This window comes from Cervus canadensis, chromosome 8 (genome assembly GCF_019320065.1).
Source record: "Cervus canadensis isolate Bull #8, Minnesota chromosome 8, ASM1932006v1, whole genome shotgun sequence".
NCBI lineage: Eukaryota > Metazoa > Chordata > Mammalia > Artiodactyla > Cervidae > Cervus > Cervus canadensis.
The window spans coordinates 37,173,098-37,183,477 of record NC_057393.1 but is presented as its reverse complement, the minus strand read 5'-3'; positions in this window follow the sequence as shown (position 1 = coordinate 37,183,477).

Sequence of the window (10,380 nt, the reverse complement as noted above, 5' to 3'; positions counted from 1 at the left end):
ACTCATCACAGGGCCCCCTTCTGTATTCGAGGCTTGGAGACTTCCCCGTCTAGGGGAGTGGACTGCAGGAGGAGCCAGGGTTCAGGGTAGGAGCAGAGAAGTGTGGTGAGAAGTGATGAGGGAGCCGTTCTCTGCAGTTCGCTTGGGACACCTCCGTGGGCTGGAGAAAGGCCCCACACAGACGGAGCAGCTAAGTTCAGGCCACCTCCTCACCCACTTCTGTAGTCTGAATTATGAATGCATCATTGTGAACGTACAATACGGAACCAAGTGGACTTTCTTCGTAGCTTGTGCACGTGTATGTGCACATTGGCTCTTCAGCAGAGGCCGGGGAGGGAGGCAGAGCACTGGGCAACACAGGCAGGAGGAGAGACGCTTTGTAACCAAGTGTCAAGAACAGAAATCAGAGGACCAGCTTTGTGTAACATGGGGTGAGGGACTCAGGGTTCAGACCACCTGGCTTCCATCTGGTAGTTTCCCCCAGGACTGTTTGCAGAACCTCAGGTCTCCCAAAACCCTAAATAGAAAACATCACCCGTCCAATCCAGCCCCTTGGGGTGCAGCTGCCGGAGGAGCTAGAGGTGGGGGGCGGCAAGGGGGAACCTGTCCCATCATTTCACAGTGCTGGCAGAGCCCAATCTGGGCTCGCCTGGTGACTCAGACTTTATGGAGCTTCTCTTCCTCTTTTCAAGATTTCCTGGAGGGTTGATGGCCATGTCAGCTTGCAGCAAGGCCTGCGGTTGCATCAGTACTGGCCCCAGACAGTTTGCAAGAGTGTTTGGTACCCCTGGCTCCTCGGTACAGCTTGCCTAGTGCTGGGGCACATGACAGGGAGCCCTCACCAGCTCCCTGGCCCCTTCTGCCTCTGCCCGCTGTGCCTGATGCCTCTAAACAAGGGACTGCCGGGCGCTGATGAAGCACTGTGTGGACCAAGGGGTGATAGTGGGGGTGATGCAATGCTCTCTTTGGCATTTTTAAAGGGCATTCCCAACAAGGACCGTGGGTGGATGTGTGTACATAAAGCCCTGGAGACTGGCCTGTTGGTTGGCGTTAGCTCTCAGAGCCTCTTATCTCTCTTACCCCTTCGATGACCTGCCCACTCCACCCTAAATCCCCAAAGCACTGGCTCTACTCCCGCTGCCCTCCATTAATGGGACCTTTGTCCCAACCCAACATCCCCTGCCTATAAGATCTCAGGATCCTTCCTGCTAGTCTGAGCTCCCAAAGCTCTGCCCAAGGACTCTACCACCAACCTTCTCTGCAATCCCACTCAGGACCATGTTCTCCTTTGGCCTCAGGGCACAGATAGCAGAGATGAGAGCTCTCCACCTGGTAGAGATGGGATCTCTATACACTGATGTCACAGCATGTGGCGGGGTGTAGTGGGAGAGAGAATCATCACAGAATCCCAAGAAGGGAGCAATCATTTCTGTCAGTGGATCTGGGACAGCTCAGGGAGGGTCAGGAGCAGAGAAGGACGAAGAGCCGGACAGATCAGGTATAAATCTTCCACTTCCTGCTGTGTCACTTTGTCCATGTTAAATCTCCACGCTCAGTCTTACCTGTAAAGTGGAAATAATAACACCCTCCCTGCAGGGCTACTGAAGACTTATTGAAGACTATGTACTTGGTGCTACCCTCGTTGTGGATGCTCAAAAGGCATTTTCCCCTCTTCAAGGAGCAAACAGTGGAAACTCTGATGTCAAGGGTCAAAGCAGTGTTTAGGACATGCCTGTGGAATTAGAAAACCTGGGTTTGAATCCTGCTAAAGGATGTGGCCTTCTGGAACTTCAGTTTCCTCATCCACAAAATGGGAATAATAACAGGACCCAACTCAGAGGGTTGTTGGGAAGACTAAATGCAATGAGTTTGCAAGAACGTTAGCTCGGGGCCTGGCATTTATTTAACACTTAATAAATGTTGGCTGCTGTTACAGCTCATGGATCATGCAGTCTAGGCTGACTGGGACATATCACTCCCCAACACAAATCCCTCAATGGCCTATAGTGGGGACATAGGGTAAGGGTTTCTCAGGGGTCATGGAGAGAGCAGCCACAACCATAAGCTTCTGATTGGTTCTTCCACCAAGAGACCACTCCTCCCAATGTCGCAAAGGCTTTATGCAAACTTCTGTTTGCTCAACTGATTTCACCACCCCGTCTGTTAGCCCTTCTACCAAACCATGAATCCTAACCTGCTTCTCTAAAATTTTCCTCCTGACAAACGGTTTACAAGTTCAAGTAGTCAGTGGTATGTATCACCTATGCATGTGTGCTAAGTTGCTTCAGTTGTGTCCGACTCTGTGCAACCCTATGGACTGTAGCCCACTAGGCTCCTCTGTCCATGAGATTTACCAGGCAAGAATATTGGAGTGGGTTGCCCTGCCCTTCTCCAGGGGATCTTCCTGACCCAGGGATCAAACCTGCATCTCTTATGTCTCCTGCACTGGCAGGCGGGTTGTTTACCACTAGGGCCACCTGGGAAGCCCTATGTATCATCCACCCCTCCTCAATTCGATCACTCTAAAAACCGAGTCAGGTTGGACTTTGATCTCACCTCTGAGCTGTTATGATAAATGTTATTTACAATGATGACTTTCAATGACACTTATAATGATAAATGGTATTTACAAAGATGAATTACATAGCATATGCAGCATCTTTGCTACACATTACCCCTCAAAGCTCACCACAACCCCACGAGGCTGAAGGGGCCAGGCTGGCCCAGCAGGTTAAGAGCAGGTGGACCTTTGGCATCTGCCCTAGGTTTTCTCAGGGGCTTCCCCAGGTGGCACTGGTGGTAAAGAACCCTCCTGCCAAAGCAGGAGATGTAAGAGACGCGGGTTCTATCCCTCGGTTGGGAAGATCCTCTGGAGGAGTGCATGGCAACCCACTCCAGTATTCTTGCCTGGAGAATCCCATGCACAAAGGATCCTGGCAGGCTGCAGCCCATAGGGTCGCAAAAAGCTGGACATGACTGAAGCGCCTTAGAACACACACAAGTGTGCTAGGTTTTCTGAATTGTCATTTCTTTGGGTCAGCAACCTGGAAAGGGGATTATCTTGAAATTTGGTGTGCATGGAAGCACACTGTTGTGAGTCGACTTGGGGGTGGCTTGGGGAACTGATATCTGCCCCTCAAGACCACCAGACCGTCCATATCATCCAATTTAACTTCTTCATTTTATAGATGGAGTAAGTTGAGACTCAAAGAAGGGAATTAAGTTCCCCAGGGTCATGAGATGGTCAATGAAGCACCAAGGACCAGACTCTGGTCCCCCAAAATTAACCATTTTGTTGACCACCTAATAGGTGCCCAAATTGAAATGTAAAAGGTTTCTTTATGGAAGGGCTTCTCAGTATTTATATCATGTGCATTAATTTCTAAGAGCAAAATCATTTTTAACCTTTTTTCAAACTTTAAGTCCTTTCTTCCACAACAAACACTTATTAATGCTTTGATAAATAACAGAGGTGGGAAATGTTGGTCTCATCTCGCCTATCTATTTGTATCTAAAAAAATCATTTCCTAAGCCAAAAATCAATCCTGATTAAGAAGATAAAGACGGATCTCTTCAAACAGATTCCTGTTTGCCAAGGGGGAGAAGGATGGGGAGGGAAGGACTGGGAATTTGGGATTAGCAGATGTAAGTTATGATATATAGGATGGATAAACAACAAGGTCCTACTGTAAAGAACAAGGAACTATATTCAATATCCCGTGATAAACCATAATGGAAAAGGATATTTTAAAATAGATTGTCTACATGTGTATGAGTCACTTTACGGCAGAGATTGGCACAACATTGTAAATCAACTATCATTGAAAATAATTGTTTTAAAAAGACATGGGTTAGGGAAAAAAAGTCATTTATCTCTTCTTGAAAAGAAAAAACAATCCCAAGAAAGGTTCAGAATGAACATGAGATGACCTTGTCTCCAGGTCCTTCCTTCCAATACCCTGGAACTTTGTTACCCATCCATCATCAGGGAAAGCCTGGAGGAATGTGCCAGACTGAATCTTTCAAAGATGACTGCAAAAATCTCTCCTGTCTCACATTCCTTTCTACAATTCAGACTTAATATAAATAAATAAGTTAATTAAAAGTGATGCAGATTGTACCTCACTCACTGGAAATTCACAGCCATGTAAGAAGTCCAACTATCCTGAGGCTGCCACTCTGTGAAGAAGCTCAGGCCCCATGGAGAGGCCACAAGTAGGTGCTCTGGTCGTTAGTACTGACCTTGAAATCATATCAGCCCAGGCACCAGATATGTGAGTGAGGGACCTGCAGGTGATTATACCAAGTGGATGAAGAATGTCTCATTCAGTAAACAAACGATGTTGTGGTCATCAAGTCATCAGTCACTACAGCCACCCCTGACTGTGTACCCTGAGGGGAGTCAGGATGGAGATAAGCAGGATACTGGCCCTAGATAGCTAAGGGATGATTTCAATGAGTCTAGAAACTGTTGCATCTCCCCATACATAGGAAAGCACTAAATTTTTTCAAAATTTACTTATTTTTAATTGGACGATAATTGTTTTACAGTGTTGTATTGGTTTCTGCCGTACATCAATATGAATCAGTCATAGGTATACACATGTTCCCTCCCTCTTGAACCTCCCTCCTATATCCCACCCTCTAGGTTGTCACATGATACCAGGTTGAGCTCCCTGTGTTACGCAGCAACTTTCCATTAGCTATCTATTTTGCATATGGTAATATATATATTTCAGTGTTACTCTTTCATTCCCCTGCCCCACTGTGTCCATAAGTCTGTTCTCTATGTCTGAGTCTCTATTCCTGCCCTGCAAATAGATTGTGCCATTTTTGTACCAAAATAGTACCATTTTTCTAGATTCCTTATATATGCATTAATTTATAATATTTGCTTTTCTGTTTCTAACTTATTTTTTTTCCATTTACTTTTATTAGTTGCAGGCTAATTACTTTACAATATTGTAGTGGTTTTTGCCATACATTGACATGAATCAGCCATGGATTTACATGTATTCCCTATCCCGATCCCCTCTCCCGCCTCCCTTCCCATCCCATCTCTCTGGGTCATCCCAGTGCATCAACCCTGAGCACTTGTCTCATGCATCTTTCTAACTTACTTCACTCTGTATAGCAGGCTCTAGGTTCATCCACCTCACCAGAACTGACTCAAATTCACTCTATTTATGACTGTGTAATATTCCACCGTATATACCACAATTTCTTTATCCATTCATCTGGCAACAGACATCTAGGTTGCTTCCATGTCCTGGATACTGTAAATAGTGGAAAAACACTAAATTTATTAACTTTAGATGTCTGCTTTTTCTTTAATTAACAGTAATCTTACAATGTTCCAGCTACACAGGTTTTTTTGCAAAAACTCCTATATATCCTGGTTCCTCCCTTACCTCTTCAGAACAGTCCCTCAGAGCTATCTGAGAGGCTGTATACTGGGCTTACATTCTCAGTATGTCCACTGAATAAAACATAATTCTCAACTTTTAGGTTGTGCTTTTTTTTTTCCCATCAACTGTTCCCATCTGCTGAGTCACCCCCAACTTTTGAGTCTTCCCAGCTGAGGTCCCAGAAATCACAGAGTAGTAACCAGCCATTCCCTTCAGCGCTGTCTGAATTCTTGACCCAAAGAGTCTGTGAGCAAAATAAAAATGGTAGTTGTTTTGAGCCAGTATGTTTTGGAGCAGTTTGTTAGGTAGCAATAGGAACTGAACTGTGCATAAGGCATGAGTGAGTGCATTTAAGTTGAGGGTTTAGATTGGTATCAATATTCTCTTTTATATCCATGAGGGATTCTCTTCAGGATGCTTTTTTGACTGGAAGGACTGATGCTTAAGCTGAAGTTACAATACTTTGCCCACCAGATGCAAAGAGCTGACTCATTAGAAAAGACCCTGATGCTGGGAAAGAGTAAAGGCAGGAGGAGAAGGGGATGACTAGGAATGAGATGGCTGGATGGCACCACCAATTCAATGGACATGAGTTTGAGCAAGCTCTGGGGGATAGTGAAGGACAGGGAAACCGGGCATGCTGCAGTCCATGGGATTGCAAAGAGTCGGATACAACTGAACTGAACAACAATGACATAGTAAGATACAGCCATATGCAGGATCAAAGGGACAAAGCACAAATGTGGTACAACCTCCGTGGAGTTTCTGTTCTAGTGTGAACACTTAGTCAAATGCTAATATCACACAACTGGACATACTCAACAGGAAAGAGGGACCAGGGGAGGAAAAAGGCAGAGAAACCCCCTGGGTGACCAGGAGATAAATAAAAGCTCTGGGTGCTTTCAGCCACAAAGACAGTAAGTCAGTGACTTGAAAGCGGAAATGGTTCTCCAACCAGCTGTGAATTTGAAAATCCCATATGTGATACAACATTAAGCTGCTATTTTAGAAATTCTTTCATCTTTTTCAGAGACATCTCTGGGGCCCTTCCTTCCTCTTGGAAGGCAGTCAGTTTTCTGCAGAAATCACTTCATCAGCAGGAGCTGAGGCATTTCTCATGCAACTGTATAATTCTGGAAATGTGGTTTAAAAAGGACTCTCTCCTGGGTGAAGAAAGAAACATCGCAGAGCATTGCTCTGCATTTTTTCTGTAAGCGCCAGCTGGGACTCTTTGGATGCACTTTTTTTTTTTCTTTTTCCCTTTTGAAATGGCAGAATCTTGGCACCTGTGTAAGAGCCTAATGCAGTGTTGTTGATTTCCTTAAAAGAGTGATGAGTCTGCTTCGGAGTTACTGGAGTTTTTTCATTATCACCAGAGGCCATGGCACCACTTTTAGATGCTTTTGTTTAGATCCTTTTAGATGCTCAATTGAATTTACAATTACTCATTGAATATCGGTGCCTGATATTGTGTCAGGAGTTGGCAATGGGGTAAGAATAACAGTCATGGCCTCCTGCCTTTACATACCTCACACTGTAGAAGGGACGGCAGACTTTAGACAAACAATGCAATGACATTTGTCCTCCTCAACAAAGGCAGAGGAAGGTGCAACCGAAGGCCAGGAGATTTCTCTGTAAGCAAATACTCAAAGGAGGAGTGGGAGGTACCAGGTGAAAGGAGGAAGGAGAGCAGAACTGATGAAGAAAAAAGCATGACCAAAGTCTGGCCACTAGAGATAACCACAGATATTTGAACTGCAAGAACTGAAGGAAAACCAGTGGATGGAGAAAATGAGAGGTGAGGGTGGGGAGGGCGCTGGGCTCAGGCAGGGACTGAGCACGTGGAAGATTTGGAATGTTGTCTGAAGCAAATGGAACAGCAATGATTTATTTTTTTAATCTTTTTATTTTATATTGGAGTAAAGTCGATTAACAATGTTGTGATAGCTTCAGGTAGACAGCAAAGGGACTCAGTCATACATATCTGTGTATCCATTCTCCTCCAAACTCCTCCCTCATCCAGCTGCCACATAACATTGAACAGAGTTCCCTGTGCTATACAGTAGGTCCTTGTTGACTATCCATCGTAAATATGGCAACCACTGATGTACTATAAACAGGACAACCGTGTGAGCACATCAGTGTTTTTGGAAGATCACTCTAGATTTAGTATAAAGCATGCATTGGAGAGAACCAAGGATAATATCACAAAGGCCAGGTAAAAAGCTACTGCGATGGTCCTGGTGAACAACTGTGCTAGTCTGGATGAATACAGTGCCAGAGGATGTAGGAATGGGAGTTGGGAAGCTGAAAACTCTGGCTTTTGTTTAACAAAGCACTCTGATGGGCCTTTTCATTGTAGTAAGAGGTTTGAGGGTTTGCCCAGAGGCAATGCAGGAGACCTCTGTTTCGATTCCTGGGTCGGGAAGATCCCCTGGAGAAAGAAATGGTAACCCACTCCAGTATTCTTGCCTGTAGAATCCCATGGACAGAGGAGCCTGGCAGGCTACAGTCCATGGGGTTGCAAGAGTCAGAAACGACTTAGGTACTAAAGAGAGAGAGGAGTTAGACCAAGGGGACTCTGTGCCTGGCCCGATAATGTAAGAAGAAACTGAGGTGACCATTGGCAATCTCAGAGGAAGGGATGAGGAAGCTCAGAGATGGAGAGATATTGCATTAATGGGATCTGAGAGGGGGCTCAGCAAGATGGCCAGAGGCCAGGATTCTGGAGAGAAGCAAAGACTAGGGAGAAGTCTCAGGTGACGGAGAGAGCAGGGGTTCATTCAAGAAGCAGGACAGGAGTTTTGTGCTGTGTGTTGCCACCATTTTACCAGCTCTCCTCCCATACCACCACTGCTTCCAGTCCCCTCTGAGTCCCCTGACAGCTGCAATACATGCGAGCAGTGTTTTGAGAAAATGAAGGAAAATGGTCCACCATCCATGTCAGCATGGGTGCTAGAAGGAGGAAAGCAAGAAACCTGGAAATGTGGGAAATGGAACAAGGGCACCCATCCAGGGAAAGGCATAGTACATAGGGTGTGGGAAGGAGTTTGAGGCATTTGTACACACAAATCACACTGGCCAGGTAAAATATCAAATACTATTTGTGAACTGTGTTTGGATTCTGATTTGAAAACCATCTGTAAAAAGTATGAACTTTCCTGCAAGAACAAGCTTCCTACATGACCATGTCTCTCAAAGGATCTCTGTCTCTTAATCACTCTCAAAAACAGGAGAGGAAACACAAGAATTGCTGGTTCAGAGCCTCAGACCCTACTTCATGGATTCAAAATGCCCAGATGCTGTCGCCTGGCCATGACTTGTGACCAAAGACAAATGGCAGTTGTGTGTGTTGGCTACTGCAGGAGGCAAGGCAAGGCTGACAGAAGGATGCTCCTTTGTGCTAGTGCTAAATGCCCCAGGATGAAGGGGAAAACCATCCTACTAAATACATTTTGGATAATACAAAAAGAAAAAAATTGAGACAGAGAAATTTTAATATGAACTGGATATTAGGAATTAGCATTAATAACTATGTTTATGTGATAATGGCCTTGTAAATGAGTGAGTTGTCATTGTTATTTGCTTTTCGCTTTCATCTTCTTCTGTTACAGGCATATACAATCTTTATCGTGAAATAATATGTTGTCTGGGATTTGCTTTTAAAATGTCTGGTAAAACACATACAGACACATAGAAAACTCCAGACCCAGACAGCTTCCCAAGAGAATTCTACTAATCCCTTAGGAGCAGATCATTACAAGGCTGTCTAAACTGTTCAGAGTACTGAAGATGTATTTGTGCGTTTAATCCTCACAACACCCCTTGAGGCAGATGGTATCCTAACTTTACATATGAAGTCATTCAGTCAAAGAGATGTGAAGAGTCTAGTCAAGATCACACAGCTGGAGGTGATGTAAACAGATTTGAAACAAGGCGCTACAATCCCAACACAACTGCCTTCTAAGCTAGGGCTGCCATGTACGATCTTTGTGAACAGCGCCCCCTGGAGTTGTGCAGAATACAACACAACCTGTAAGAAGGTTCATGTGAGCCTACACTCAACACTATGTTACTCAGCTCAGTTCAGTTCGGTCTCTCAGTCATGTCCGGTTCTTTGCAACCCCATGGACTGCAGCACGCCAGGCTTTCCTGTCCATCACCAACTCCCGGAGCTTGCTCAAACTCACGTCCATTGAGTTGGTGATGCCACCCAATCATCTCAACCTCTGTTGTCCCCTACTCCTCCTGCCTTCAATCTTTCCCAGCATCAGGGTCTTTTCAAATGAATCAGTTCTTCACATCAGGTGGGCAAAGTATTGGAGTTTCAGCTTCAGCATCAGTCCTTCCAAAGAATATTCAGTCCATCCTGTAGGATGGACTGGTTGGATCTCCTTGCAGTCCAAGGGACTCTGAAGAGTCTTCTCCAACACCACAGTTCAAAAGCATCAATTCTGTGGCACTCAGCTTTCTGTATAGTCCAACTCTCACATCCATACATGACTACTGGAAAAACCATAGCTTTGACTAGATGAACCTTTGTTGGCAAAGTAATGTCTCTGCTTTTTAATATGTTGTCTAAGTTTGTCATAGCTTTTCTTCTGGAGCAAGCATCTTTTAATTGCATAGCAGCAGTCACCATCTGCAGTGACTTTGGAGCCCAAAAAAACAATGTCTGTCATTGTTTCCATTGTTTCTCCATCTATTTGCCATGAAGTGAGGGGACCGGATGCCATGATATTAGTTTCCTGAATGTTGAGTTTTAAGCCAACTTTTTCACTCTCCTCTTTCACTTTCAAGAGGCTCTTCAGTTCCTCTTCACTTTCTGCCACAAGGGTGGTATCATCTACGTATCTGAGTTTATTGATATTTTTCCTGGCAATCTTGATTCTAGTTTGTGTTTCATTCAGCTCAGCATTTCTCTTGATGTACCCTGCATATAAGTTAAATAAACAGGGTAACAATATACAGC